This window comes from Galeopterus variegatus, unplaced genomic scaffold (genome assembly GCF_000696425.1).
Source record: "Galeopterus variegatus unplaced genomic scaffold, G_variegatus-3.0.2 Scaffold25, whole genome shotgun sequence".
Lineage (NCBI taxonomy): Eukaryota > Metazoa > Chordata > Mammalia > Dermoptera > Cynocephalidae > Galeopterus > Galeopterus variegatus.
In genome coordinates this window covers 1,418,962-1,428,683 of record NW_007726136.1, presented here as the reverse complement: position 1 = coordinate 1,428,683, position 9,722 = coordinate 1,418,962, and positions in this window count along the sequence as shown.

The following is a 9,722-nucleotide window of genomic DNA, read 5'->3' as shown; positions in this document are numbered from 1 at the left end:
ACATATGAAAATCAATCAATGTAATACACCACATTAATAGAACAAAGGGGGAAAAATGCATGTTCATCTCAATTGATACAGAAAAGCATTTGGTGAAATCCAACACCCTTTCATGATAAAAGTACACCACAAACTAGGAATAGAAGGGAATTTCCTGAAAATGGTAAAGGGATTCTATGAAAACCCAAATCTAACCTCATACCCTGTGTTGAAAGACTGAAAACATTCCCCTTAAGATCAAGAACAAGACAAGAAGGCCTGCTTTCACCACTGCTATTCAACATTGTACTGGAAGTTCTAGCCAGAACAATTAGGTAAGAAAAAATATTAAGAAGGACCCAAATGGAAAATGAAGAAGTAAAATGATGTCCATTCATGATGGCATGATTCTATATATAAAATATCCCAAATAATAAAAAACTATTAGACCTAATAAATTAATTCAGCAAAGTTCCAAGGTACAAGATCAACACACAAAAATCAGTTGAATTTCTATGCACTGGCAATGAACAATCTGAAAAAGGAGATTAAGAAAATAATTTCATTTACAATAGCATCAAAAAGAATAAAGTCCTTAGGAATAAATTTAACCAAGGAAGTGCAAACTTATGCACTGAAAACTATAAAACATTAATGAAAGAAATTATAAAGACTGAAGTAAATGGCAAGAAATCTCCTGTTCATGAACTGGAAGACTTAATATTGTTGAGAAGGCAATACTACCCAAAGTGAACTATGGATGCAATGCAATCCCTATTAAAATCCCAATGGTCTTTTCTGCAGAATTGGAAAAGCTGATCCCAAAATTCATATGAAAATGTAATAGACCTTGAATAGCCAAGACAATCTTGGGGGAAAAAAGAGCAACGTTGGAGGGCTCACACTTCCCAATTTCAAAACTTACTACCAAGTGATGGTAATCAAAACTGACATAACGATAGACATATAGATAAATGGAATAGAATTGAGGATGCAAAAATAAATACATGTCAATAGTGAATTGATTTTCTACAAGGGTGCCAAGATCATTCAAGGGGGAAAGAATAGTCTTTTTTTTATTGTGGTAAAACATATATAACATAAGCATTGCCATTTTAAGCATTTTTAAACATACAATTGGTGGAAGTAATCACATTCACAATGCTGTGTAACTGCTACCCCCACCTATTTCAAAAACTTTTTCATCACCCTAAACATAGACTCTGTACCCATTAAGCAATAACTTATTATTCCTTCTTCCTGCGTTTCTGGCACCTCTAATCCACTTGTCTCTGAAATTTGTATTCTTTTTAATTCATTTTTTTCTTAATTGACCTATAATAATTGTATATATTTATGGAATACAATATGATATTTGGGTATGTTTATACACTGTGCAGTGATCATATCAAGATATTTAGTATATCCATCACCTCAAACATTTGTCACCTCTTTTTGTTAGGAACATTCAACATCCTCTAAACTAGCGACTTGAAGTTATACAGTAACTTGTTGTTGACAGCAGTCTCCCTATACTACTAGGGAACGCTAGATCTCCTTCTTCCTGTCTCTCTGCAATTTTGTATCCATTGACCACCCTCTCCCCATCCACACCATCCCTTCCCTTTACTAGTCTCTGGTAACAACTATCCTACACTATTTCTACAAGATCAACTGTTTTAGCTCCCACATGAGTGAAAATATATGATAGTTCTCTCTCTGTACCTGGCTTATTTCACTTACCATGATTTTCTCCAAGCTCATCCATGTTGCTACAAATGACAGAATTTCATTCTTTTTTATGGCTGAGTAGTATTCCATAGTGTAGATATACCACATTTTCTTTATCCAGTCATCTGTTTATGGACATATAGGTTGGTTCCAAATCTTGTCTATTGTGAATAGAGCCATGATAAATGTGGGAGTGCAGGTATCATTTCAACTGGTTGATTTCCTTTCCTTTGGATATATACCCAGTAGTGGGATTGCTGGATCACATGGTAGTTCTATCTGTAGTTTGGTGAGAAACTTCCATACTGTTTTCCATAATGGATGCACTAATTTACATTCCCACCAACAATGTACAAGAGTTCACCTTTCTCCACATCCTCATCAGCATTTGTTATTTTCTGTCTTTTTCATAATAGCCAGTCTGACTGGGGTCAGATGATATCTCCCAGTGGTTTTGATTGACATTTCTCTGATGATTAATGATGTCGAGCATTTTTTTCACATACCAGTTGGTCATTTGTTTTTGTTTTTTTGTTTTTTGTGTGTGTGTATGTGATGACTAGTAAGGGGATCTTAACACCTGACTTGGTGTTGTCAACACCACGCTCTCCCAAGTGAGCAAACCGGCCATCCCTATATAGGGATCCAAACCCATTGCCTTCATGTTATCAGCACCACACTCTCCCAAGTGAGCCACAGGCCAGCCCTTGTATGTCTTCTATTGAGAAGTATCTGTTCGGCTCATTTGTCTGTTTTTTACCCTGATTATTTGGTTTTTTACTAGTTGAGTTGTTTGAGTTCTTTGTATATTCTGGGTATTAATCCCTTGTTGGGTGTATAGTTTGCAAATATTTTCTCCCATTCTTCAGGGTATCTTTTCACTCTGTTGGTTGTTTCCTATGCTGTTCAGAAGCTTTTTAGTTTGATATAATCTAATTTGTTTATTTTTGCTTTTGTTGCCAGTGCTTTAGAAGTCTCACTGATAAAATCTGTACCTACTCCTATGTCCTGAAGTGTTTCCCCTATATTTTCTTCTAGAACTTTTATGGTTTCAGGTCTTACATTTAAGTCTTTAATATATTTTGAGTTGATTTTGGTATATGGTGAGAGACAGGGGCCTGGTTTTATTCTTTGCATATGGATCCCCAATTTTCCCATCACCACTTATTGAACAATGTATGTTCTTGGCTCCTTTGTCAAAAATCAGTTGGCTATTGGTACGTGGATTTATTTATGAATTTTCTATTCTGCTCTATTGGTCTATGTGTCTGCTTTTGTGACACTACAGTGCTGTTTTGATTACTATAGCTTTGTAGTATATCTTGAAGTCAGGGAGTGTGATGCCCCCACTTTGTTCTTTTTGCTCAGGATTGCTTTGGCCATTCAGATCATTTGTTGTTTCATATAAACTTCTGAATTTTTTAAAAAATTTCTCTGAAGTATGTCATTGGTAGTTTTAAGGGGATTGCATTGAATCTGTAGATCACTTTGGGCAGTTCGTTCATTTTGACAATATTGATTCTCCCATTCCATGAGCATGGGATGTCTTTCACTTTTTGTGTGTCTTCTTTAATTTCTTTAATTGGTGTTTTATAGTTTTCATTGCAGAGATCTTTCACCTCCTTGGATAAATTTATTCCTAGGTATTTTATTTTTGCTGCTATTGTAAGTAGGACTGCTTTCTTGATTTCTTTTTTCTGCTAGTTCATTTTTACTGTATAGAAATGCTACTGGTTTTTGTATGTTAATATTGTATCCTGCCACTTTACTGAATTTATCTGCTATAGGAGATTTTTGGTAGAGTCTTTAGGTTTCTCTCTATATAAAATCATGTCATTTGATTTCCTCTTTTCCAAATTGAATACTCTTCATTTCTTTCTCTTGCTTAATTGCTCTGGCTAGGAGTTCTAGTATTACATTGAATAAAAGTGGTGAGAGTGGGCACCTTATCTTGTTCCGGTTCTTTGGGTAAGAGCTTGAAGCTTTTCTTCATTCAATATGATGTTAGCTGTGGATTTACCATAGATGGCCTTTATTTATTAAGATGCTTTCCTTCTATACTTAATTTGTTGAGTGTTTTTATCATGAAGGGTTGTTGAACTTTATCAAATGTTGTTCTGTGTCTATTGAGTTAATTGTAATTTTTTTTCTTTCATTCTGTTGATGTGATGCATCACATTTATTGATTTGTGTATGGTGGACCATCCTTGCATGACTGAGATAAATCCCACTTGACCATGGTGTATAATCTTTTTGATGTGCTGTTGGACTCAGTTTGCTAGTATTTTATTGAGGATTTTTGCATCTATATTTATCAGGGATATTGGCCAGTAGTTTACTTTTTTTGTTGTGTCCTTGCCTGGTTTTGGTATCAGGGTAATACTGGCCTCATAGTATAAATTTGGAAGAATCCTGTACAATTCAATTTTTGGAATAGTTTAAGAAGTATTGGTAATAGTTTTCTTTAAATGTTTGGTAGAATTCAGCAATAAAACCATCTGGTCCTAGGGTTTTCTTTGTTGGGAGACTCCTGGCCTGTAGGGTTTCTGCTGAGAAGACTGCTGTTAGTCTAATGGGTATTCCCTTATAAATGATTTGACACTCTTCTCTTCCTCTTTTTAGAATTCTCTCTTAATCTTTAGCTTTTAATATTTTGACTACAATGTGTCTTGGGGAAGACATTTTGGGTTTAATATATTTGGGGAACTTTGAACTTCCTGGATTTGGATATTCATATCTTTCCCAAGACGAGAGAAGATTTCAGCTATTATTTCATTAAGTATGTTTTTGCTTGTTTTATTTTCTTCTCCTTCTGGGATGCCCATAATTCAAATATTTGTTTGCATAATAGTACACCATAAATCTTGGAGGCTTCCTTCATTTTTTTTAATTCTTTTTTCTTTTTTTGTTTTCCTGGATCATTTAAAGACAGCTATCATTAAAATCAGAAATTCTTTTTTCTGTGCGTTCTAGCCTATTGTTGAGACTCTCAGATGTATTTTTTTAACTTCATTCAATGAATTCTTCAATTCCAAAATTTCCATTTGTTTTTTTTTTAATTTTATTTTATTTTGTCAGTGTACAATGTGGTTGATTATTGTGTCCCATTACCAAAACCTCCCTCCCTCCTGCCTCTCCCCCCTCCCTCCCAACAACCACATATCTGTTTGCTTGTCATATCAACTTCAAGGAATTGTAATTGTTGCATCTTCTTCCCCCCTACCCAGTTTATTTGTGTATTTATTTATTTATTTTTAGCTCCCACAAATAAGTGAGAACATGTGATATTTCTCTTTCTGTGCCTGACTCAATTCACTTAATATAATTCTCTCTAGGTCCATCCATGTTGTTGCAAATGGCAGTATTTCATTCTTTTTTATAGCAGAGTAGTATTCCATTGTGTAGGTATACCACATTTTCCGTATCCACTCATCCAATGATGGACATTTGGGCTGATTCCAACTCTTAGCTATTGTAAAGAGTGCTGCAGTGAACATTGGAGAACAGGTATACCTTCAACTTCATGATTTCCATTCCCCTGGGTATGGAATAGCTGGGTCCTATGGTATATCTGTCTGCAATTGTTTGAGGAACCTCCATACCATTTTCCATAGAGGCTGCACCATTTCACAGTTCCACCAGCAATGTATGAGAGTTCCTTTTTCTCCACAACCTCACCAGCATTTATCATTCACAGTCTCTTGGATATTAGCCATCCTAACTGGGATAAGAAGGTATCTCAGTGTGTTTTTTTTTTTTTTTTTTTCGTGATGGGTAAGGGGATCACAACCCTTGGTGAGGTGTCGCCCACACCACGCTCAGCCAGTGAGCACACTGGCCAGTCCTATATAGGATCCGAACCCGCGGCGGGAGCGTCGCTGTGCTCCCAGTGCCGCACTCTGCCAAGCGCGCCATGGGGCCGGCCCTCAGTGTGGTTTTGATTTGCACTTCCCGAATGCTGAGTGATGTTGAGCATTTTTTCATGCGTCTGTTGACCATTCATATATCTTCCCTTGAGAAATGTCTATTTAGCTCTTTTGCCCATTTTTTAATTGGGTTGCTTGTTTTTTTCTTGTTAAGTTGTTTCAGTGCCTTGTATATTCTGGATATTAATCCTTTGTCAGATGGATATTTTGCAAATATTTTCTCCCACTCTGTTGGTTGTCTTTTAACTCTGTTAATTGTTTCTTTTCCTGTAGAAGCTTTTTAGTTTGATATAATCTCATTCATTTATTTTTCCTTTGGTTGCTCATGCTTTGGGGTCATATTCATAAAGTCTGTGCCCAGTCCTACTGCCTGAAGTGTTTCTCTGATGTTTTCTTTAAGAAGTTTTATTGTTTCAGGGTGTATATTTAATTCTTTCATCCATTTTGAGTTGATTCTAGTATATGGTGAGAGGTTTGGGTCTAGTTTCATTCTCCAGCATATGGACATCCAGTTATCCCAGCACCATTTGCTGAAGAGGCAGTCTCTTCTCCAGCATATAGGCTTGGTGCCTTTGTCAGATCAGATGGCTGTAGGTGTGTGGGCTGATTTCTCGGTTCTCTATTCCATTCCATTGGTCTGTGTGTCTGTTTTTATACCAGTACCATGCTGTTTTGTTTATTATAGCTTTGTAATATAGTTCAAGTCAGGTACTGTTATGCCTCCAGCTTTATTTACTTTTTACTCAGGATTACTTTGGCTATGTGTGGTCTTTTGTTATTCCATATAAATATCTGGATAGTTTTTTCCATTTCTGAGAAAAATGTCATTGGAATTTTGATGGGGATTGCATTGAATCTGTAGATCACTTTGGGTAATATGGACATTTTCACAATGTTGATTCTTCCAGTCGAAGAGCATGGGATATCTTTCCATCTTCTAGTGTCCTCTTTAATTTCTCTCAACAGTGGTTTGTAGTTCTCTTTGTGAAGATTATTCACATCCTTGGTTCAATTTATTCCTAAGTATTTTATTTTGTTGTTGTTGGCTATTGTAAAAGGCTAGCTTTCTTGATTTCTTTTTCTGCACATTCACTGTTGGGGTATAGAAATGCTACTGATTTTTGTGTGTTGATTTTGTATCCTGCAACTTTGCTGAAATTATTTATCAACACTAGGAGGTTTTTTTTTGCAGAGACTTTAGGCTCTTCAATATATAGGATCATGTCATCTGCAAACAGGGGTAGCTTGACTTCTTCTTTTCCAATCTGGATACCCTTTATTTCCTTCTCTTCTCTGATTGCTCTGGCTAGTACTTCCAACACTATGTTGAATAGGAGTGGTGAGAGTGGGCATCCTTGTCTAGTTCCTGTTCTTAATGGAAAACCTTTCAGCTTTTCCCCATTCAGGATGATATTGGCAGTGGGTTTATCACATATGGCTTTAATTACATTGAGATACTTTCCATCTATACCTAACTTGTAGAGAGTCTTTATCATGAATGAATGTTGAATTTTATCAAATGCTTTTTCAGCATCTATAGAGATGATCATATGGTCCTTGGGATTGAGTTTATTGATATGGTGTATCACATTTATCGATTTGTGTATGTTGAACCAACCTTGCATCCCTGGGATGATCCCACTTGATCATGGTGTATAATTTTGCATATGTGTTGCTGTATTCTGTCAGCTAGTATTTTATTGAGGATTTTTGTGTCTATATTCATCAAGTATATTGGCCTATAGTTTTCTTTTTTAGTTGTGTCTTTACCTGGTTTTGGTGTCAGGGTGATGTTTGCTTCATAGAAGGAGTTTGGGAGAATTGCCTCTGTTTCAAACTTTTGGAATAGTTTGTAGAGAATTGGTGTCAATTCCTCTTTGAATGTTTGGTAGAATTCTGCTGTGAATCCATCTGGTCCTGGGCTTTTCTTTGTTGGGAGCCTTCTGGTAACAGCTTCAATCTCTTTTGTTGTTATTAGCCTGTTCAGATTTTCTACATCTTCTTGGCTCAGTTTTGGTAGTTGGTGTGTGTCCAGAAATTTATCCATTTCCTCCATATTTTCAAATTTGTTGGCATATAGTTGTTTTTAGTAGTCTCGAATGATTCCTTGTATTTCAGAAGTATCAGTTGTAATGTCACCTTTTTCATTTCTAATTTTTGTTATTTGGATCTCTCTTCTTTTTTTAGTTAGCTGTACTAATGGCTTGTCAATTTTATTTATCTTTTCAAAAAAACAACTTTTTGATTCATTGATCTTTTGTATTGTTATTTGGGTTACAAATTCATTAAGTTCTGCTCTGATCTTAATGATTTCTTTCTGTCTGCTAACTTTGGGTTTGGATTGTTCTTGTTTTTCTAGTTCTTAAAGGTGAAGTATTAAGTAGTTCACTTGCCATTTTTCCATTCTTCTGAAGTTAGCATTTAATGTGATAAATTTCCCCCTTAGTACTGCTTTTGCAGTATCCCACAGGCTTTGGTATGATATATCATTGTTTTCAGTAGTTTCAACAAATTTATTGATTTCCTGTTTGATTTCTTCTTGGACCCATATGTCATTAAGGAGAAGGCTATTTAATTTCCATCTGTTTGTATAGTTTCCAGAATTTTGTTTGTTATTGATTTCTAATTTTAATCCATTGGGATCTGAAAAAATAAATGGGATAATTCCTATTTTTTAAAATTTTTTGAGACTCAATTTGTGACCTATCCTGGAAAATGATCCATGTGCTGATGAGAAGAATGAATATTCTGAGGTTGTTGGATGGAATGTTCTGTAGATATCTGCCAAGTCCAACTGGTATAGTGTGTTGTTTAGATCTTGTGTTTCTCTGTTGATTCTTTGCCTAGATGATCTGTCCAATATTGATAGTGGGGTGTTCAGGTCCCCTGTTACTATGCTATTAGTGTTTATTTCCTTCTTTAGGTCTAATAGAGTTTGCTTTGTAAATCTGGCTGCTCTAACATTGGGTGCTTATATATTTATGATTGCTATGTCTTCTTGATGGATCAATCCTTTTGTCATTATATAGTGGCCCTCATTGTCTCTTTTAATGGTTTTTAGTTTAAAGTCTATTTTATGAGATATAAGAATAACTACTCCAGCTGGTTTTTCATTTCTGTTTGCATGGTAAATCTTTTTCCATCCTTTCAATCTCAGTCTATGTGAGTCTTTATAGGTGAGGTGGGTCTCTTGAAGGCAGCATATAGTTGGGTCCTCCTTTTTAATCCAGTCAGTCAGTCTGTGTCTTCTTTTTATTTTATTTTATTATATTTTTGTCTTTTTTCGTGACCGGCCGCACCACCGCGCTCAGCCAGTGTGTGCACCAGCCATCCCTATATAGGATCCGAACCCTCGGCAGGAGTGCTGCTGCACACCCAGCGCCGCACTCTCCTGAGTGCGCCATGGGGTCGGCCCAAGTCTGTGTCTTTTGATTGGGGAATTTAATCCTTTTATGTTAAGAGTTGTTACGGAAAAGTGTTGATTTACTCCTAGCATTTTATTGATTTTTGTTTGGATGTCTTAAGTGTCTTTTGTTCCTTTCTTTCTGATTTACTGTTTGTCTTCTCTGTTTCTTGGTTCCTTGGGTTGTAGATAAACTTTTTTTTTCTCTTTATTGTTAGCATTTTTATTTTACTAGTGGGGTAAAAGTTTGATGTTAGTCTGATTTGGGCTCCCTTATAGGTGATTTGATGCTTCTCTCTTGCAGCTTTTAAGATTCTCTCTTTGTCTTTGAGTTTTGCCAATTTGACTATAACATTTCTTGGAGAAGACTTTTTTGGGTTGAATACAGTTGGGGATCTTGAGCTTCCTGAATTTGAAGATCTGTGTCTTTTCCTATACCTGGGAAGTTTTCTGCCATTATTTTGTTGAATATATTTTCAATGCAATCTCCCTTTTCCTCCCTTCTGGCATACCCATGACTCAGATATTTGAGTGCTTAAGGTTGTCTGATATCTCTCTTAGATTTTCTTCAATGTTTTTAATTCCTTTTGCTTTTTCTTTCTTTCTTTCTTTCTTTCTTTCTTTCTTTCTTTCTTTCTTTCTTTTTTTTTTTTTTTTTTTTTTTTTTTTTCCTGTGTTTTTTC